Source organism: Oryctolagus cuniculus, chromosome 6, assembly GCF_051225735.1.
Source record: "Oryctolagus cuniculus isolate XC-2025 breed Fujian yellow rabbit chromosome 6, ASM5122573v1, whole genome shotgun sequence".
Taxonomy (NCBI): Eukaryota; Metazoa; Chordata; class Mammalia; order Lagomorpha; family Leporidae; genus Oryctolagus; species Oryctolagus cuniculus.
This window is the reverse complement of record NC_142872.1, coordinates 78,501,271-78,524,169: the sequence shown is the minus strand read 5'-3', so window position 1 is coordinate 78,524,169 and position 22,899 is coordinate 78,501,271. Positions and strand designations below refer to the sequence as shown.

General features: G+C 39.8%; 1 pseudogene; it reads left to right on the top strand.

Annotated features, from left to right (window-relative positions):
• Positions 1-9,905: 9,905 nt before the first annotated feature.
• LOC103348058 (epithelial cell-transforming sequence 2 oncogene-like pseudogene) overlaps positions 9,906-22,899 on the top strand; it is a 55,371-nt pseudogene continuing 42,377 nt past the window's right edge.

The following is a 22,899-nucleotide window of genomic DNA, read 5'->3' as shown; positions in this document are numbered from 1 at the left end:
GAATACTATACAGCTGTCAAAAACAATGAAATCCGGTCATTTGCAACAAAATGGAGGAATCTGGAAAACATCATGCTGAGTGAATGAAGCCAGTCCCAAAGGGACAAATATCATATGTTCTCCCTGATCAGTGAAATGGACTCTGTACAGCTTTAGTTAGGTATCCTTATTACATGTGCATTCCTTCCTACTACCATCTCATCAAACATCAAGACAAGGATTAGATTTATTAGTAGTTTTATTTCCAATGGTAAGGTTTCATAAATTAGTAAAGAGCTGGATTGGAAGAGGAGCAGCCGGACTACAACTGGCACCCATATTGGATGCTGCTGCCACAGGAGGAGGATTAACCTACTGCGCCAGCCCCAAAATATATTTTTAAAATAATATACCTAAGTGTACTTCATTTTAAGAATATGAAGGTATTGTCAATTAAAAAAACATTAATAAAGATTTATCATATCATTAAATACAAAAATAACCATATGTATCATTCCATCTTGAAATATTTTTAAGAGTTCAATATCTAGGCCGGCACCACGGCTCACTAGGCTAATCCTCCGCCTTGCGGCACCGGCACACCGGGTTCTAGTCCCAGTCAGGGTGCCGGATTCTGTCCCGGCTGCCCCTCTTCCAGGCCAGCTCTCTGCTGTGGCCAGGGAGTGCAGTGGAGGATGGTCCAAGTACTTGGGCCCTGCACCCCATGGGAGACCAGGAGAAGTACCTGGCCCCTGCCATCGGATCAGCGCGGTGCACCGGCCACAGCGCGCCAGCCGTGGCTGCCATTGGAGGGTGAACCAATGGCAAAAGGAAGACCTTTCTCTCTGTCTCTCTCTCTCACTGTCCACTCTGCCTGTCAAAAAATTGAAAAAAAAGAGTTCAATATATATTTTATTCAAAAAATTTGAATAACATATGTGTTTCAGTCCATTAGTGCTTCCATAACAAAATATCTGGGACTGGGTAATGTACAAAGAATAGGATTTTGAGGCTGACTTGTGGCGCAGTGGGTTAAGTCATTAACTGCAACACCAGCATCACATATGAGAACCAGTTTGACTCTCAAAAGCTCTGCTTCTGCTCTGGATCCCTAGGAATGTGCCTAGGAAGGCAGCAGAAGCTGACCCAGCTACTTGGGCCCCTGCTACCCACATGGAAGACCTGGATGGAGATCCTGTCTCCTGGCTTCTGCTTGGCCCACTCCCAGCTGTTGTGGCCATTTGGAGAGTGAACTGGCAAATGGAATAAATTCTCTCTCTCTCTCTCTCTCTCTCTCTCTCTTCTCAACTCTGCCTTTCAAATACATAAATCTTAAAGAAAGAGAATAGGATCTACTTTCTCATGGTTTTGGAGGCTGGAAAGTCCACGAGAAGACACCGTACCTGGTGTCTCGGGAGGGCTGCTGTCTGCCCACAAGATGGTACCTTGTTGGTGTGCCTGAGGGAATGAACACTGTGTCCTCACTTGCAGATGGAAAGGTTAAAATGCTGTGCCATTCCTTGCAGGTATTTCCTACATGTACTAATCTCATTCATCAAGGCTCTGCTCACAGGAAATAGCCACTTGCTGAAAACCCACTTCTTAATGTTGCTGTACTGGAAATTTAATATGTTGGAAATTTAATAGTTTAACATGAGTTTTGGAATGAACATAAACACTTAAAGCATAGCAGTATAAATAGTTGGAAACTTTTTAAACCCAATAAAACATATCTGTTAAGCATTGTGCTTAATGGGGAAATGCAGGAAGCCATCTCATTAAAGTTAGAATCAAGGCAAGCATAGCTATTTTCCTTTAATATTATTTAACTTAGTACATTATTTGCAAATAAATTAATAATGCATCTTAAAAATGTTTTATAAATAACAAACTAGTGGTAATAATCATATTAGAAGCAAACATTTCACTGATAATATCTATAAGGGCAATAAAATACTTACGGAAAAACACTTAGAGATAAATACTTAAGGTAAACAATAGATACATAGGATGTTTAGGAAGAAAATCCTAAATGTTCTCAAGAGGTAAAAGTCAAGGTTTAAACAAATAAAAATGCAGGCTGTGTTTCTGGAGACAAAGACTCAACTCATGAAGCTGTCATTCTCCCCAGCTTCTAGTGCCTCAACGCCTAGCTTCAGCCACTGGCCTCTCCTGGGCAGCCGGCTGCTGACACTTGTGGACTGACATGGACAGCCCTGAAGATCTGTTGATAGACATCGATAATCACAAAAATGAGACTAGAGTTCAAGATATGGTGCTGATAAATCCCAGAAAGAGCTTAATATCTCATGCTCTGGGAATCCCAAGGAGAAGTTTGGGGCCCACTGGCTTAGTTATGCAAACTCCTCTTGACCTTCCAATGATCTGGAGGGAGGAGGATGGATGGACCGAATCTTTCCTAGGCTGAAGCCTCATTGAGAATGGGAAGCTATAGAGAAACAGTCCAGGTCTCCCCATCCAGCCAACTCCTGTGGTATTGGCACTGTCTCAGATCTCAGAGCAACAGGAGATAGGAACTCATTTGAGTGGTCCAGCAGCCAAAGAGGGCAGGCCCAGACTGAGAACATAGCCTATAGTGTGGAATATTTCTTAAAGCACGACTGAAATCTCAGAGACCATTGGGAAAAAAAAAAAAAAAAAAAAAACACAAAAAAAAACACATGAAATTATTTGACCCAGAAAGCAGTAAAACAATTCTGGGGAGAAAAAAGAAGTAAAAAAAAAAAAATAACTCCAAAAGATGATGGAGAAGATATGAGAAACACAAAACTGTGGAGAGAGAAATGTGGAACTGTGGAGAGTATTTTAAGCTTAAACAAAGCACTAAATTTTAAAATAGCACCAGGAGAGCCAGCGTTGTGGGTAAAGTCCCTGCTTGCATCACTGGCACCCCATATGGGCTCCTTTGAGTTCTAGCTGCTCCACTTCTGACCCAGCTTCCTGCTAATTGCCTGGGAAAAGTAACAGGATGTTTCAAGTACTTGGGCCCCTGCACCCACATGGGAGACCAAGATGAAGCTCCTAGCTCCTGGCTTCAGCCTGGCCACGTGTTTGCAGCCATGGGGGGAGGTTGCTAGTTGTTGGAGGATCTCTCTCTGTTTCTCCCTCTCTCTCTGAAATTCCGACTTTAAATAAATTAGTAAATCTTTTTGAAAAAAAATAGCCCCGGGTGGTATTCCTAAGAAACAATAAGACCAATAACACAAAGAAATAGAAGAAGATATCCTAAAATGGAAAAAATTCTACCATATCCATACTACCCAAAGCAGTTTACAGATTCAATACAATGCCTATCAAAATACCAAGGATATTCTTTTCAGATTTAGAAAAAATGATGTTAAAATTCATATGGTAACACAAGAGACCCTGAAAAGCTAAAGCAATTGTAAACAAAAAAACAACCACACCAAACCAAACCAAACCAAACAAAACAAAAAAAAGCTGGAGGCATTATAATGCCAGATTTCAAGACATATTACAGTACAATTATAATCAAAACAATAAGGTACTAGCACAAAAATAGACATGTGGATCAATGGAATGGAATAGAAACCCCAGAAATTTTTTTTTGAAAAGTGAAAAGACCATAATCAACTAGAAATACAGGCAAAGGTTGTAAACAATAACCAAATGAAAAGATGATTATTTAACTTATATACAGTAAATTTATAAATAGTCATAGGTCATTAAAACTTTAATAGTATATTATTCTCAACTACTGGTGTGGTGAAGATATAAAACAAAGTGACAAAACTCCATTTGTATTGATACTGATACATACAGGCATTTCTTTTTTTGTTTTTGCCCAAATTGGTATTAAGGAAACAACAAATAAAAGCAGTCCAGCTCTTTCAGATGAGAGTTTAAACATCAAAATTCTGATTTATTCTTTGTGAGATTGCTCAGTGGTGAAGTTGTACTGATTTATTTCAGAAACTTTTGGATGAAATTTTCACTAACACATTTAGAGTCAGGTTGCATCCCATTTCCATTAACACAGTTCTTATTTCTGTTGTAAAGTAGTTGAAATTCATTAGAGTCCTGCTTAAAAAAAAGGTAAAAAAAAAGAATCAATTCTTACAAAACCCTTCAATGCATAGTACCTTCTAATCAGTCCAGCTTTTTCTCTACTGCTTATATCTTGCACTTTATTTTCCAGCAACATTAAAATTAACTAAGTTCCTTTAATAAAGCATGTGCATGCTCTTCCTAAATTATCTATCCAGTAATAAGTAAGTGAATAAATCTTATTTTTTCCATTTGATTGATAAAAGAGCTGAAAATTCTTCTTATGCAGTGAAATTTTACATATGATATCATGTTTATAGTAAAGTAAAAATATCTTGTATAGTACCCATTTAAGAAGTACATTCTTAGGATGTAGCTGCATTCAAAATTATAGGAACCAAATGCTAAACAGATAACCAAATAAAATTCAAATATACTTGTTTGGTCAAATTATTCTGATTTTAATGTGAGAGGACTGATGTGAGACTTAGGTAACCACTTTCCCATTCTGCTGAATATTGCTAATCAACTGCAATTTTCTGAAGAGCACAGACACAACCTCACAACCTCATTGTAAGCATTCCATCAAGCCACTCAGTGACAGTAGTCCTATTAGGAAATCCCTTTGCCTTTTGTGTGCATGGTTATGGCAAACAATTTTACTCTGAGGACTTGCAGGTGCTGGAGCTCACAGGAGTGAACACTTTCTTAAATGCTCTTTCTGTCTCATTTCTCCCAATGAAGACAAACTAGCTACTGCACATTTTGTTTTTAACCTTGTGAGGATTCTCAGTCTAAATATCTTTAAATGAGGTATGCATATTCCTGAGGATACTTGAATACTTTTCAGATGTATATTGCTTAGACAACTTTAAGGAAATCCTTCTTTAAATGCTCAACCTCCTTGCAGTCTTTTTCAAAGCTGATCTATCTGAGAACAACTCCTGCAGTTTGTCTCCTTTCCTACCTCCCTTTTTTCATTGATCATTTCCTTTTTACAAAAAAAAAAGTGCACCACCTTCACAACATGAATCTTATTATAATGCATTTATCAGGGTATAAAAAACTAAGAGACCAAAACAGAGAGATTTTTCAAAAATATAAAGCTCCTGAAAAAATATACATACAAATATTTATATATAGGATGTATATATATGATATTTATTATATATGATATATATGATTTATATATACCATTTATATATATATATATGTGTGTGTGTGTGTGTATATATATATATATATATACATATACGATTTCATTCAGGTAATAAGCCCAGGAAAAGATTCTATGCCCACCTTATTTTAGCTTATGTGTATTAGAATTCAGATTCAGAAAAATTGCTGTTTCGGACACATAATGGCATTTTTCCTGGAAGCTGAAAATTTTATGGCAAAACAATTTTGAATTAACTATTTTACTATGAGGACTTTCAGTGAAGTTTTGTATAGCAGATAGGTTTTATAAATTGGGCTTTCAATCTGCTACATCAAGTGCATTTTAAAATATATTAAATCTCATATAATATACAAAAACTATAAATTGCATCTATTACATTTGAGATAAGAATTTAGATGTCAATTTAAAAATATATGAGGGAATTAATCCACACATTTACAATCAATTAATCTTTGACAAATGAGCTAAAATTACTCCCTGGAGAAAGGATAATCTCTTCAACAAATGCTGTTGGGAAAATTAGATCTCTGCATGCAGAAGTATGAAACAAGACCCTTATCCTACATTCTATAAAAAATGAACTCATGATTCATCAAGAATCTATACCTAAGACATGAAAACATCACATTACTAGAGGAAAGCAGGGAAACACTGCAAGACATTGGCCTAAGTAAAGACTTCCTGGATAAGAGTCGAGAAGCACAAGCAATAAAGACAAAAAATAGGCAAATGAATTACATCAAGCTAAGAAGCTTTTGCATAGCAAAGGAAATACTCAACAAAGTAAACAGGGAACCAACAGAATTGGAGAAAATATTTGCAAACTATTTACCTGATAAAGTGTTAATATACAGAATAGATAAAGAGCTCAAGAAACTCAACAACAACAAAACAAACAATCCAGTTAAGAAGTGGATTCAAGTGTTTCAAGGAAGAAACATAAATGGCAAAAAAACACATGAAAAGATGCTCAGGCTCATTGGCCATCAGAGAAATGCTAATTCAAACTGCAATGAGGTTTCACCTCACCCCTGTTGATATGGCTATCATCCAAAAATCAAAAAATAACAAATGCTACTAAGGATGTAGAGAAACAGGTAACCTAAAATACTGTTGGTGGGAATGTAAAACAGCACAACCATTATGGAAGACATTGTGGAGATTGCTCAGAAACTTGAAAATAGATCTACATGACCCAGCCATCCACTTTTGGGAATTTATCCAAATGAAATGAAATCAGCATATGAAAGATTTATTTATAACCATATGTTTATTGCAGACCAATTCACAATAGCTAAGATAGCTAAGATATGGAATCAACCCAGATGTCCATCAACTGATTACTAGATAAGAAAATGTGGTGTATGTACACTATGGAATACTAGTAAGCCATAAAGAAGAATGAAGTCCTGTCTTTCACAATGAAATGGTTGAAATTGTAGAACTGGTGCCATATTGAATGCATGCACAGCAGGCAGATGCTTTACCAACTACATCGCAACACCAGTGCCTACAATCAATTTCTGTTTTTTTTTTTTTTAATTATTTATCTGATGGGTGCAGAAAAAGAATGGGAGGATAAAGTAAAATCGCACAACAGCCAAGACCACGCTAGGCTGAAGACAGAAGCCAAGAATTCAATCTGGGTCTCCCATATGAGTTATAGGAACCCAACTACTTAAGCTATCCTTTATATCATAGGTTGCATATCAGCAGGAATCTGGAGCCAAGACTCAATCAGAGTACTCTGATATTGGATGACATTTATTAACCAGTGTCTTAACTAAATGCTAAACACCAACACTGAGATATAATTTCTAGCACATCAATTGAAAGATCAAACAATTGGTCATTTGCTGTTTTGGAACAGGACATGAAGGGAAGGAAGAATTATCCTTTCTTCTTGATGTAGCTAGCTGGTCTCATAGGAGAGTGGTCTGCTTGGGAAGTGGGCTGGGGGCTGAGTGTTTGTATGCATGTTCCTTGTCTGAACACACTGTGCAGTTTTGAGTAGTTGGTATAGTCATAGAAGGAGGACCTGCTGGTACCCTGTAGCATTCAGAGACTGTGAGCTGTGTTTTCAGTATCAGGAGGTTTCAGAACTGGACTACAGCATGGCTACATTAGCTGTTAAATACGCTTCCAAATTAAGCCAAAAATCTCCATGAGTGAAGTGTTCATAGTTCCAAACAAATAACAAAGAATTCAGCTACAACCCATTAATAGATGGGGACCTTGATCTATACTATGGGGCTTTGCAAACTCTCTTCATGGTCTCTGAAGATTCTAGTCATGAGCACATAGTTAGTAAAATACTGAAATAGGACTAAACTCTGATTTTTTTAATGCATATTCTACTACATCAGTAGTTCTATAGGGACTCACAAAGTGATACCTTTAGGTACAGAGTTACCCATTCTACTCCTACAAAATGTTTTCCATCATCACATTTCCAACTCTAAATGTGTAGGATGTTTTTTCACAATAATCAATTCACCAGCTCTCCAGACACAAAGTGGGTGTCATTCAATTCAATACAACTCAATTCAGTAACATTCCATTCCATCCCTACACTATCTACCTGCAGTTGCTTCATAACCCAAAAGTTAAAGGGCTCAGTCCTGAAGATGTCTATTGCTTCAGGGACTATTAAGAATTCCTGGGCCTCCTCACACTTCTGACCAACTGACTCTAAATCAGGAGTTGCCTCTCATTTCAGTTCATGTTCAATAATTTACCAGAATGCCTCAGAGATCTTAGGGAAAGGCTTTACTTGGTATTGAAATTACTGGTTTATTGTAAATATACAATATGGAAAGAGATACATGTATCAAGCTGTGGGGCAGGGGGAAGGAGCACAGTTTGTGTGCCCTCTATAGGTACATTGCCCTCTCAGCACCTTCATGTGCTCAGCAACCATTGAGGTTTTTCTTTATACCTTTTGTTTAGGGATTTGTGGAGGGTCCATTATGCAGTCACAATTGATTAAATAATTGGCCAGTAGTGATTATCTTTGTCTACAGCATCTCTTCTCTCCTAGAGGGTGGAGGAGTGGCTGGGAATGTGGAATAGAGATGGTCTGAGAGTGTCCACCAAGAGTTCATGTGCTGCAAGTGTGGTACTCAGTATGGGAGTGTTTAAAGCATGGGTACTTTAATAGAACAGAATAGAAACTCCAGAAATCAATCTAAGCAACCACAGTCAACTTATATTTGACCAAAGAGCTAAAACCAATCCCTGGGCAAGGACAGTATCTTCAACAAATGGTGCTGGGAAAACTGGATTTCCCCACACAGAATATGAAGCAAGACCCCTACCTTATACCTTATAGAAAAATTCACTCAAAATGGATTAAAGATCTGAATCTATGACCTGACACCATCAAATCATTAGAGAACATTGGGAAAACCCAGCAAAACATTGGCACAGGCAAAGATTTCTTGGAAAATACCCCAGAGTCACAGGCAATCAAAGCTAAAATTAACAAATGAGATTACATCAAATTGAGAAGTTTCTGTACTGCAAAAGAAACACTCAAGAAAATGAAGAGGCAACTGACAGAATGGGAGAAACTATGCAACTGATAAAGGATTAATAACCATAATTTACAAAGAGATCAAGAAATTCCACAACAACAGAATAAACAACCCAGTTAAGAAATGGGCAAAGGACTAAAACATTTTTCAAAGGAGGAAATCCAAATGGCCAACAGACACATGAAAAATGGTCATGATCACTAGCCATCAGGGAAATGCAAATCAAAACTACAATGAGGTTTCACCTCACCTCAGTTAGAATGGCTTTCATCCAGAAACCAACAAACAATAAATGCTGGTGAGGATGTGGGGAAAAAGGTACCCTAATCCACTGTTGGTGAGAATGTAAACTGGTAAAGCCACTGTGGAAGACAATATGGAGATACTTCAAAAGTTTGAATATTGGTATAGGATATGACCCAGACATCCTACTCCTGGGAATTTACCAAAGAGAAATGAAATCAGTAAGTAAAAGAATTTTATCTACACCCCCATGTTTATTGCAACTCAATTCACAATAGCTAAGACATGGAATCAACCCAAATGCCCATCAACCAAAGACTGAATAAAGAAATTATCGGATATAGACATTATATAATACTACACAGTATTAAAAAATTGAAATCTGGTCATTTACAACAAAATAGATGAATCTGGAAAACATCACACTCAGTGAAATAAGCCAGTCTCAGTTGTATTATGAGAGTTAACTGTAAAACTAGTTCTCAAATAGTTTTTATTTTGTGTGGGTGTGTGTGCAAATTGTTGAAATCTTTACTTAGTATAGAGTTGGACTTCCATATTCAAAGTTCATTGAAAATGTATCTTAATGGAGAATGGGACTGGGAAGGGGAGAGGGTGGAAGAGGAGGGGTGGAAGTGTGGGTGGGAAGGAGGGTATGGTGGGAAGAATAACTATATTCCTAAAGTTGTGCTTATGAAATTTGTATTCCTTAGAAAATTAATTAATTGATTAAAAAAATAAAGTCATGGGAATTTTAAGAGGCAGGGCCTAGGGTAACAAGGTCATGGCAGCACTGCCCCAGAAGCGATGAATATTGGTAACTCGGATGAATTCCTTCTCAAGAGAGGAAGTTGTTATAAAGTGAAACTACTTCTTGCCACCCCTTGCATTTTGCCCCTTTTATGTGGCCACTTCTGTTTCTACTTCTCTGCTGCATTATGATGCTTCCTGAGCTTCCTCACCAGGATGATGTTGCCATGCTCTTGGCGCTCCCGAACTTCCAGGTAAATAAATCTCTTCTTTATAAAGTACCCAGACTCAGCTATTTTGTTACAACAACACAAACCTGGCAAATATGAGGGGTCTTCAAAAGAACTCACATAAAATATGTATTATGCTAAAACTATATTAAATGTTTTGCACCAAAATAAACTTATCTTTTAATTCCATTTTCCATAAACTATTTTAATACCCTTGTACATTCACCATTCACACAGTCAGCTCCTTTGATGACCAGCCCCTATCCTGAAGCTGTCCACTGGACTCACCTATCAGTTATCTAATCGGAACACAGAAGCCACTCATCACTTTTAGATTACCAGGGTTTTAGAAGCTATGTGCCAGGAACTGGGAAAAAAACAAATACATATTTCTTACTCTATCACAACCCCCACATGGTCTTACATAGCAGGTTAAGGGCTGAGACTCTATAATTTTTTAATGTTTAGTCTCCAGCTGAGTGAACAAATACATTTCAGGTCCAGTACATACCCCAAAGTGCCTCTGCCACAAATATCTAATAGTCCCTAATTTCAGAGAGCTCTTTTCTAGTGAAAAACAATGTGGAAAATCCACGAAAGTGTTTGTTGAGTAGAAGGAAATAAATATAACTAAATTAATAACAATATCTGGGGAGCTTTAAGTTTCATCTCCATGCTTCCTTCCTTCTTTCAAAAAATTAAGAGTCATATACTCACAAATACCTAAAGTGTAGTCAATAAAACATTGAAATTAAGTCATTTAATTATCTTGATTATTATTTTAAATATTGGACATATTTATGCTTCTTTGGCACAAGATAATACTTTCTGTTATTTAAGTTTTCTCAGGGGTGGGGGGCGGTGCTGTGGCGCAGTGGATTAACACCCTGGCCTGAACTGCTGGTATCCCTAATAGGTGCCGGTTCGAGTCCCGGCTGCTCCTCTTCTGATCCAGCTCTCTGCTATGGCCTGGGATAGCAGTAGAAGATGGTTCAAGTCCTTGGGCCCCTGCACCCACGTGAGAGAGCAGAAGAAGCTCCGGGATCCTGGCTTCGGATAGGCACTGCTCCAGCCATTGCGGCCATCTGGGGAGTGAACCAGCAGATGGAAGACCTTTCTCTGTGTCTCTACCTCTCTCTATAACTCTGTGTTTCAAATAAATAAAATAAATCTGTTAAAAAAAAGTAGATTTAATTGCTACAAAAACATGTAAATTGGATTCAGGGACAATGTTACATTTATCTTTTTCTCTGAAACACAATTTTGCATGGACATTGATATTTCATGTTATCATTGTAAGCCTACTGACATGGTCAAAAAACACGTGACAATGGCCAGTTATGGTACAGCATGTTAAGCCACTGCTTGGGATGTCCATACCCCCTCAGAGAGCCAGATGGAGTCCTTGCTACTTTGATGCTGATCAAGCTTCCTGTCAGTCAGCCTGAGAAACACCAGCTATTAGCTCAAGTACTGGTGTTCTTGCTACACACATGGGGGATGTGGATGAAGTTCCTTGCTCCTGGTTTCAGCCCGGCCCTGCTCTGCCTTTTGTGGCCACATGGGTAGTGAACCAATGATGGAAGTTCTCTTTCTTCCTTCCAAATAAATAAATCAAAAAAAAAAAAAAAAAGGAAGGAAGGAAGGAAAGAAGGAAGGAAGGAAGGAAGGAAGGAACCCTATCTTTTGCAACAAAATGGATGCGACTGGAAACCATTATACTTAGCAAAATAAACCAGTCTCAAAAAGACAAATACCATATGCTTTCCCTGATCTGTTGTAATTAATAGAGTACCTAAAACATAATCTATAGGAGTGAAATTGACATTTTGAGATTCAGTGATTGTTTACAGCTCTTGTCTCTTCTGTTGAGGAACAGTGTTTTTTTTCTTCTTCTTAGTATTTGTTGAACTCATTAGTTAGTGTAGGGTTAATCTTATGGATATAAAGTAAACTAAAAGTAGATCATTGTAAAAATTGAGAAGGCATACACAGGAAGGAGGAGGAAGGGTGAAAGTATGGGTGGCAGGGAGAGTAGGGTGGAAAGTATCACTATGTTCCTAAATCTGTATGTATGAAATACAGGAAATTTGTATACCTTAAGCAAAAAAATAAAAAATAAACATAAAATAATAAAATCTCTTCAGGGGATAGAAAAGAGAACCAAATGAGAACACTTTAAAAATATTAACTGGAGGAGCCGGCTATATGGTGTAGCTGGCAAAGCTGCTGCCTGCAGTGCTGACATCTCACATGGATGGTGGTTCAAGTCCTGGCTGCTCCATTTCTGATACAGTTCTCTGATACATCCTGAAAAACCAGTGAGGGATGGCCCAAGTTCTTGAGCCTCTGCACCCACATGGCAAACTTGGAAGAAGCTCCTGGCTCCTGCCTTCTGATCTGCCCAGCTCTGGCTGTTGTGGCCTTTGGGGGAGTGAACCTCCCTCTCTGTCTCTGCCTTTGTGTAACTCTGCCTTTCAAATAAATAAATAAATCTTTTAAAAATTAACTGGAAAAAGCCCATTTTCCAGGAATTGTCTAAGTTATTTTCTTTCAAATAAATAGACTGAAAAAAAAAAAAAAAAAAAAAACATATGACAATATAACCTACATAGTCAAATGTTTCATACTGATACAAACATAAAATATCCAGGACAGGTACAATTATAATATTTACAGATTTATCCCTCTAAATGCTTTCTAAAATTAAATTAATTTTAGCAGCTCAAGAAATGATGCCTGCTGATGACTGTCTCTCCAGAACATATCACCTTTCAATGTGGAAAAGAAATTATGAGAGGGAATGGAGTCAGAGACCTACACCATGGTGGGCCAATTCGTGCCACAAATAATCAAGTTCTCCATGCTCAGGTGACTTACTCCATCATCACTGTAACATCACTCATTCATGCCTTTATGGTGGGCCAAATTGGTGAAAGCTTTTAAAAAAGAGGAAATACTTTGAATTGATTTAGTTAGTTAATTATTGTCTGGAGACCCTAGCATTTCAAATAATGTCTTGTACAGTTTAATCCATTGGCCTGAATGCTCTGTCATCACATGACAAGATTTATATTAAATGAATTAACATAAAGTTGATTAATACTTTTCCATTATAAGATGATTCATAGGAGAACATAAGCAACATTTTCTTTTAAGTCTGTTAGCTATGTAGGACTTGTAGAACTTGATGAATAGCCTTTAAAAAGCATTAAATTAAGTTGTCACCCTCATATTGCTATTACTTTCTTATAAAAGAAAAAATACATAATGAACAGAAAAGAAATTACTATAAATAATTTTAACTTAGTAAGATCAGATTGTTGACCTAATTCTCCCTTTTTGGAGTACTGCATGCTTAGGAAACATACTATGATCCTATTTTCAGATTTATAAATTATTCATTGTTCCAGAAAACATTAGTTAAAGGGACCATATAATGGGTGACATAACCTCCTTAAATATTTGGACATAATTTGTGGCTAAATGTCAGAAGAAATTCCTCTTAACTGTGAACCTTCTCGCTGATTAAATCAAGTAGAGACATTATTCTAGGCAGAATCATGGTACTGAAGTCTAGGAGTGTATGTGGGCCTGGGCTCCCATTCGACCACTTCAGGCATCTCTGGGAGCAGTTAGACGTGGTCATTGCCCATCATTACCCCCATGCTCAGCAGCTGGCAGCTGCTCCCAGATGCCTCATGAGAAAGAGTTTCTTAACAGAGCTTTCCTCTCCCAGCAACCTGTGCATATTGGAGTGCTTGCCATCTGTAGGATCCTGTCTGTAGATGTACCTAATACATCAGCAGAAACCAGGGTTCCTTGAAGAAAGCATTGAGATGAGACTCATAAAGACAAATGAGCAGCTACTGTTGGAAATGCTAAATTGCATTGGGAAAAATGCTAGGTTGGCTGTGAATGTCTGAGCTGACTGTTTGCCTTCCCACCTCACTCTCAGGGGCCCTTACTCTACTTTGAGGCTGGTATTGGAATCATCCGCGTTATGGGGGCTGAAAAAAAAAACATAGGCTACATCCCAGATTGCCTGTATCTATTTGGATTTCATTTGATTCCACAAAAATATTATTCAGCAATTACCAAGTGCAAATTCCCTGCTGAGAACAGTCTCAGTTTCAAATGTGTTGCCACATTGTCCCATTAAAATATAAAGATGTACCATAATTTCCTCTCCTTTATGGCTTAAGTTGTCTCAGTCCCAGAAGCAGCACATATACCTTTTATCAAACCAGGAGCTTCAGTTTGGGATTGAGAAATGATGGTCACTATTACTGGATGGGAACAGCAAACAAAAGGTCAAAATAAAAAAAAAGAACTAAAAGTAATAGGGCTGCCCTCCCTGGGCTTTGATTTTCCTCCTAGTATTTCAATGTTGTGTGCTAGGATCAGTAGTTTATGGTCTATAGAAAAATTATCTAATTATTTGTAAGCTCTAAATAATAGGGATGCATAATGGTTCCTTGGTTAGTCCTTGGAAAAGGTAGACAAACCAACAAGAAAAAAATGTACATTAAATTTTAAGATACAGGTTGATTTCTTTTTTAAGATGCATTTATTTATTTTAAATAGTTACAAAGAGGGAGGGGTTTTTCCACCTGCTGGGTCACTCCCCAAGGGACCACAATGACCAGGGCTGAGCCAAGTCAAAATCAGGAGTCAGGAACTTCATCTGGGTCTCCCAAGGTGGGTGGTGGGGGCCCAAGCATTTGGGCCATCTCATGCTGCTTTTTTCCAGGCCTTTAGCAGGCAGCTGGATCAGAAGTGGTGCAGCCAGTACAAACCATCACACATATGGGATATCAGTGCTGAAGGTTTCAGCTTTACCCATTATGCCACAATACTGGATCCCATAGGTTGATTTTTTTCAAATATACAGACTAAAAGTAATTTCTTGACCAGAGGAGTGAGAGATACAATGAAGATTGAAGCAAACATTAAATAATTTTAAAGATTGATTTATTATTTGAAAGTTAGGAGTGAGGAGCTTTTTCCAAGTCTCCATCATTGTTGCAAGGATCTAAGCATTTGGTGCTTAGCAGGGACCTGGATCAGAAGTCTAGCAGCTGGGACTCAAATGGGTGCCAGTTCTGCAGACCATGGCTTAATCCACTGTGCTACAGCACTGGCCCCTTCAGCCAAGTCCTGTAAGCTGCTGTGTTTGAGAAGAAGCAGACGAACTCTGATGTGACTGCAAGGAGTCTTCTATATGTCCAAGTTTGGAGCATTGAAGACTCCAGTTTGACCAGATCAGAGATAGGATTTTTTAAAAAAATCAGTTTGGTAAAAGATTCTCCAGACTAGATTTTAGTGTATTGCCTGAAAATAAGCAGAGAGACCAGAGCTGTGGCACAGCAGGTAAAGCCTCCACCTGCAGTGCCAACATCCCATATGCGCACTGGTTATAATGCTGGCTGCTCCACTTCTGATGCTATGATCTCTCTGCTATGGTCTGCGAAAGCAATGAAAGATGGCCAAAATCCCTGGGCCCCTGCACCCCCATGGGAGACCCAGAAAAAGCTCCTGACTTCAGGCTTTGGATTGGCACAGCTCTGGCCTTTATGGCCATCTGGGAAGTGAACCAGAGGATGGAAGACCTCCCTCTCTTGCTTGCTGCCTCTGCCTCTCTGTAACTCTGCCTTTCAAATAAATAAATATTAAAAAAGAAGAAGAAAATAAGCAGAAAGGCTTGGAATTGAATCCCTGTGAGAAATAGGGGTTGTTTGGGGGATTTTGCAAAAGCTAATTCATTTATGAGTAATCAGTCAGGCAATGGTGTGCCCCATTTCCATTATTAAGAGGAGTTATTGAATATAACTCCTTTATATTTGAATATAACTCCTATAAAGTTACTTTGTAAATACAAATTTTACTTTACACATTTCATAAAAAGTGATTAGACACACAGTAGATGCTAAGTAAATGCTTGTTGAATAAATCAGCGAATTATTTTAAAGCGGAGTCTCAAGCTTCCCAGTAATTTACTCCTAATGGGAGCTGATAAATGTCTAAGCATCAGTGAAAGCTGCTTTGAGCATGAAATTCCTTGGACAATCCATCTCTAATCCTAAAAATGCATACACATTTTTACATGCACATAAAATGTCTGTAATAATTCATTAAAAATAATACATGACTTCCTGGCTAAATTACTATTTTCCTTTTAAATCTTCCAATCGAATTTCTGCCTTTGAAGGATACCCTGATTTACCCCTCTATTCTCCCCCTTCTTCTAGGATCCTCTATCCTTCTCTTTGGAACATTTTACCCCTAAAGAGCTTATACTAATCTGGTAGAAATATCATCCAACTCTCTCAAAGCTATTTGAGGCCTAGAAGCACATTAGCCTGAGAACTATCCTCACCTCCATCCTCGCATTCATCCGCATTGAAGGTGCAACTTTGGTCTTCTTTCAGTGAGGGTGGGAAATTCCAGACAACATTACTATGCTCTGGGAGTGAATCAACATTAGTGGAATAAAACCACATACCTTGAATTGATATTTTTTCATCCACAGAACTACATTTTTTTCCTTTTTTTTTTTTTTTTTTTTTTTGACAGGCAGAGTGGACAGTGAGAGAGAGAGACAGAGAGAAAGGTCTTCCTTTGCTGTTGGCTCACCCTCCAATGGCTGCCACGGCCGGCGCACCGCAGCCAGTGCACCGCGCTGATCCGATGGCAGGAGCCAGGTACTTATCCTGGTCTCCCATGGGGTGCAGGGCCCAAGTACTTGGGCCATCGTCCACTGCACTCCCTGGCCACAGCAGAGAGCTGACCTGGAAGAGGGGCAACCAGGACAGAATCCGGTGCCCCGGCCGGGACTAGAACCCTGTGTGCCGGCACCACAAGGTGGAGGATTAGCCTAGTGAGCCGCGGCACTGGCTTTTTTTCCTCTTTTTGTCTCTCCCTCTCACTCATCATGATAGGAAAAGATGTCTTTTTTAAGGCGATTGGCCGGAGATTGAAACAGCAGTCAATTATTTCTTCTGGTTTTTGTTCTGTCTTCTAGGCTGCTCTTCATGCCAGCATCAGAGAGTGGGAGCTGAGGAATTCTCACAGCCGTTTCCAACTTGCCAAGGGACTCAGTGGTGTGGAGACACTCTCTCCCACCCCTCAGTCCCTCATGCTCTCTCAACCTTGATCTCAGCTGCTGGAAGGATCAGTGCTGAGGTATGGTCAAGGACTCTTAAACGCCAGTTATGCTGGCAGACTTCAGGAAATGGAGAGACTGGATTTACAGTTCTTTTGGACATGGGAATCCAAGGGGAAAAGTATGCAAGGTATGAAGATGGAGGTATAAGGTGGAATTTTGATGAATGGATTGGGGAAGAAAGGGTCCCTGGATCCATGGACCCCTCCCCAGACACTAGAGGATGAACAAATGAGTATTGGGCATTGTCTAAAATAGACCCTAACAACATGGTGCCTGGCGGATGTTCGGGGGTGTGTGTTTGTGGCCGCTGCAGTTAAGCCACACAAGATCGGACCACCTGCAGGGATAGGTCTGCTTTAGTTCCGGACACGTGGACAGTGCATGATCCCTATGTGCCCCTGTGCGTGGTCCACCCATGCCTGCATGACCTTTTCGCTGATTGGTTCCCCTACTGCGCATGTCTTTCGTAAGCTTTATAAGCCTATACACTTCTTCAATAAAGTAGTTCTTGCTTCGACAGAACTCACGGGTGCTTGCTGTGGTGTGCTTGACCCGTCGACCTTACCTCTCCCATTTGCCTTGTCAGGGAGTGCTTGTGCTGTCCCCTGCTGGTCAGGGGCCAGCCTCAGGCTTAAGACCCTGACAGATGAGGAGCCAAAAAGGATCAGGTATCAGTTGTTCTTTCAGTAACAATCACCACCACCACCCCCATTTCCTAATCTCCAGAAAGGAGATAACCATACTTGTGGAACTTGTGCTCATAGCTCTTGAAAAGTTGAATTTAAGCTATAAAGTTTTAGTTAAACTTACAATAAAGGGAAAAAATGTAAAAGAAGATTAAGTAACTTTGCATTGTTTTTATTGTTTCTTCATGTGAATTCTTCACTGAAATAGAAACACTGTGTTCTAGTTCCCATCTCATATGTGTATGGAGAGGTTGTCCTAATGGGGGAGAGCAGCAGGTAGAGATGTAGGTGACAGGACTGTCTCCTGGCAGATTAAGAAGATGTGAGGTACAAGCTCCCTATGGGTGCACAGAAATAAGCTCGCTGCAGGAGAGAGAAACCAGAGTGGACACACACTTTGAAGGTCCAGAAGCAGCCTCCTGCCAGGTAGAAAATCATGTGAAGGGTGGCTTCCCAGCCACTTGGCCTGGTGGATGGTGGGGTTGATCTCACTTTCTTCCCTTGGGAGTACCAGATGGAACAAGTGTCTGTAACTGATGAAGATGTTTGCTGATCTGACTTTCTGGAGAAAGGAGTCAGCAGTCTCCAGTCAGAGGGATCCCACCAGAGTTCCTGACTTGGGATTCTGACATGGTAACCAAACAGATTACTTGGGACTCTACAACTGATGGGTGGAAAGAACTCAAGGAGTTTCCTTTATAATCACACAGGGAATAGTTAATGAACACCACTGCTTTGTCCCCTCTGGCACCTGAGTTTTACATAAGCAAGCACTAGCTTTCCCTGTGTGTGGAAACTACCTTTCATTCTGGTCCCTGAAGTAAAACTGCTGACTCAATGGGATCCTCAGGCTGGCACTGTGGCATAGTGAGTTAAGCCTCCTCCTGTGGCTCCAGCATCCCCTGTGGGCACCAGTTCATGTTCCTGCTGCTCCTTTTCTAATCCAGCTCTCTGCTTATAGCCCGGGAAAGCAGTGGAGGATGGCCCAAATACTTGGGCCCCTGTCCCAGTGTGGGAGATCCAGAAGAAGCTCTTAGCTTGTGGCTTCGGATCTGCTCAGCTCCTGCTATTGTGTACTTTTGGGGAGTGAACCAGCAGATAGAAGATCTTTCTCAGTCTCTCTCCCTCTCTGTCTGAAACTCTGCCTCTCAAATAAATAAATAAATATCTTAAAAAAATGAGATCCTCAGTTCACAGAGGTTCCCCCACCCACACAAATACCTCAGGCTAATATGCTGGTGTTTAGCTAAGCAGAAACTCCAGAAATGGAGTCTGAGCAATGTCAAACTGAGCAGTGGGCAGAGATGAGACTCTTAACCCCTGCATATTAAGGACACCCCTTTATCCAGCTGTGAACTATGAAAGAAGATTGTGGTTACTGATCAAGCTGTCTGGCTGACTCACGTAGCTGTCTATAGCCAGGTATGCGTACTGGAGGGAATAGACAGGATAAGGCTGCAACTACAGATCACCACCATTACTGCCTCACTCCCAGCCTGGGGGGGAGACGGGCACAAAGAAAGAACCCTGTTATTCAGAATCAAACACTATGAGAACTCACTCATGAGCTGATGATCAGATTCTGTCTTATCTGGACGATTCAAACATGACAATAATGCTCAGTTGACTTTGCGTAGGAGAAGCCATATGATATGGAGCATGTGCCCACAACCCCTACCATCTCTCAGGGCTGATCACTGTTGACCCTACTTGTTGATTAGATTACTGGACTCACATGACTCTAGAAGTGACTCTGGGACAATGACAAGCTCTACTTGCTCTACCTGAGCCCTTGCTTCCAGAAGCAGTCATGGTCCCTTTTATATTTTTGTATTGTGTTTAAAGAAAAACTAAAAGCAGATCGATTTAACAAAGTTTGTTCACACAAGACAAAGGTTCTGGAACAGTGTAGTACTCTAAATCCAAAGAATACTTATTTCTGAATGTCCTCTCATTCCCATGTGAACTACCTTTAAAGCACAAAGACAAGAAATGATACACAGAGATGACCCAGTAAGTGCAATCTGGTGTTTGCCTTATTTCGGCTTAATTTTGTAGTCTTCAGCCTTTGATTATCTGGAAGTTCAGCTGCTATGATTGGCTGAAACTCAGATGCTGGTTTACAAGGGAATCTTCTTAGGGTGGGTTACAGTTTGTTTATGTACCAAGCTAGGTTGCAGTTCACTACATTTCTCCATATAAATTTTGGTTCATGTACAGAAGCCTTTTTAGGCCAATTTATTCCAGTTCAATGGTTGGGAGAACCATATTTCTACAAAAGACCAGTTTAGTCTATATGACTCAGATAAGACTCATAGATGCTCCCTTTGTGCACCTATGACAAAGCTGAAGCAACTCTTCCAACAGCCTATTTGTTGCCTCACGAATGAGTAGCTGAACTCTTTGTCCTGCTGATTAATTATAGTGAACAGAATGCCTGCAAACTCTACTTACTCAGTCTTTGATTAGACTTCTCTCCTCTCCTCAACCCCTGAGCTCAGCACTACCCTTGAACACTAAACACAGAACGACCTCTACTTAATGGCTGACTCAGGGAAAAACATTCCCAGACCAACTATCCCATCAGAACACTCCTTCATCTCATCTGCCACCTCCAGTTCTTCCTATGCTTGCTAACTCCTGCACATAAGAGAAAAGCTTTCTTCTGCCTGAACTTTGAGTTGCTTGCAGACCTTCTTGTTGGCACACTCTCCCTCTTGCCATAGTCCCTCCTCTTCTTAAAGGATGCCTCTATTACCAACATGGATCTGTTGTCATTCGACGTCTGTGTGATATGCCTGGCTTTCCTGGTCAGATGTAATTTGATGAACATGTCTCTCTGCTTCACCTTCTGCTGATCCATATACACCACTAACTTAAGCAGTAGTTCAAGGAAATGAAAGAGTTCCTCTAAGCCACTTACTGGGTCATGGCCAAGATGAAAGGCATAGAGGATGATAGGCTTATTTGGAAATTTTGGAAAATTCAGGACCCACCCTGGCTATCCAGGTTATGATGTGTCATTCTTTTTTTTTTTTTTTTTTTAGGACAGCCCCAGACTAGCTAGGTTGTCACACCCTCAGGATGATAGCCTGACAGAAAGCATGCTTCAGGAATACAGACTAAGCTTTGGTTAAAATTTAAAATTGTTTTTACATTTGTTAGAACAGTTTTAGGTTCACAGCAAATTTGAGTGGGAGCTACAGAGTTCCCACATTCACCCTGCCCAGCACTTACACAGTGTACAGCCTCCCCCACTATCAGTAAGCTGTACCAAAAGTGGAATATTTGTTACAGTTGGAGAAACTGTGTGGACACATCATTATCACCCAAGCTCCATAGTTTATATTAGAATTTACTCTTGAAGTTGTATGTCTGTGGGCTTGATCAAGTGGATAATGATACATATCCACAATTATAGTATTATACTAAATAATTTCATTGCCTGAAAAATCTGTTGTGCCTTGTCCATTCATCTCTCTCTCTTCCCCTAACCTTAGAAACTATTAATCTACAATACTTTCCCCATAGTTTTATCTTTTTCAGAACTGGTGTAATTGGAATAATACAATATGTGGCTTTTTCAAAATAATTATACATTTTTTACCATACTAAAAATAACATGCAGGAGCTAGAGCTGTGGCATAGTGTGTTAAGCCGCCACCTACAGTGCCAGCATCCCATATGGGCACTGGTTCGAGTCCTGGCTGCTCCACTTCTGATTGAGTTCTCTGCTAAGGCCTGGGAAATCAGTAGAAGATGACCCAAGCCGTTGGGGCCCTCTACCCATGTGGGAGACCTGGAAGAAGCTCCTGGCTCCTGGCTTCAGATTGGCACAGCTCCGGGAGTTGCAGCCAATTGGGGAGTGAACCAGCGGATGGAAGACCTCTCTTTCTCTCTCTCTCTCTCTGCTTCACCTTCTCTCTCTGTGTAACTCCAACTTTCAAATAAATAAATAAATAAATAAATCTCTATATATACAAAATAACATGTACTGGGGTCAGTTCTGTAGCATAATGGGCACCAGTTCATATCCCAGAAGCTCTTTTTCCAATCAAGCTCTCTGCTATGGCCTGGGAAAGCAGTGGAAGATGGCCTAAGTACTTGGGCCCCTACACGCACATGGGAGGTCCAGAGGACGCTTTTGGCTCCTGCCTTCGGATCAGAGCAGAGCTCTGCCGTTGGGGCCATTTGGGGAGTGAACCAGCTGATGGAAAACCTTTCTCTCTGTCTCTCCCTCTCTCTGCCTACAACTCCATCTCAGATAAATAAATAAATCTTTAAAAAAATAACATGCAGCATAAATATGCCTCCTAAAATTTTTTAAGTATGCAATATATAGTCTTAAACATGTTCATATTGCTGTAAAATAAGTCTCTAGAATTTGCTTATGTTGTGTGACTGAAGCTCTGCATTGAACAACTCTCCATTTCCTCCTCCTCTGAACATCTGGCAACCACCATTCTACTCTGTCCACGTGAGTTTTGTTACTTTAGGTACTTCATATGAATTAAATCATACAGTACTGGTATTTTGTGGTTGACTTATTTAGCGTAGTGTTCACAAACTTAATCTATGTTTAACAGGTGTCAAAATTTATGTTTTTAAGGTTGAATAATATACCATTTTATGTATATAAAACATTCGCTTTGTCTACTCATCTGTCAATAGACATTTAAGTTGCTTCTACATCTTGACCATTATAAATAATATTACCACAAAATGAAAATGCATATATCTTTACAAGATACTGTTTCAATTCTTTTGGATATATACCCAGAAGTGGGATTGTTGGATAATTTGGTGATCTCATTTTTTAGGAACTTGAATTCTGTGCTCAATAATACCTTCAGGGCTGGTGCTGTGGTATAGTGGGTAAGCTGCCGTCTGCAGTGCCAGCATCCCATATGGGTGCCAGTTCAAGTCCTGGCTGCTCCACTTCTGATCCAGTATGGCCTGGCAAAGCAGTAGAAGATGGTCCAAGACCTTGGGGCCCTGCACCCATGTGGGAGACTCAGAAGTTACTGGCTCCTGGCTTCAGATTGGTGCAGCTCTGGCCAACTGGGGAGTGGACCAGCAGATGGAAGACTTCTCTCTC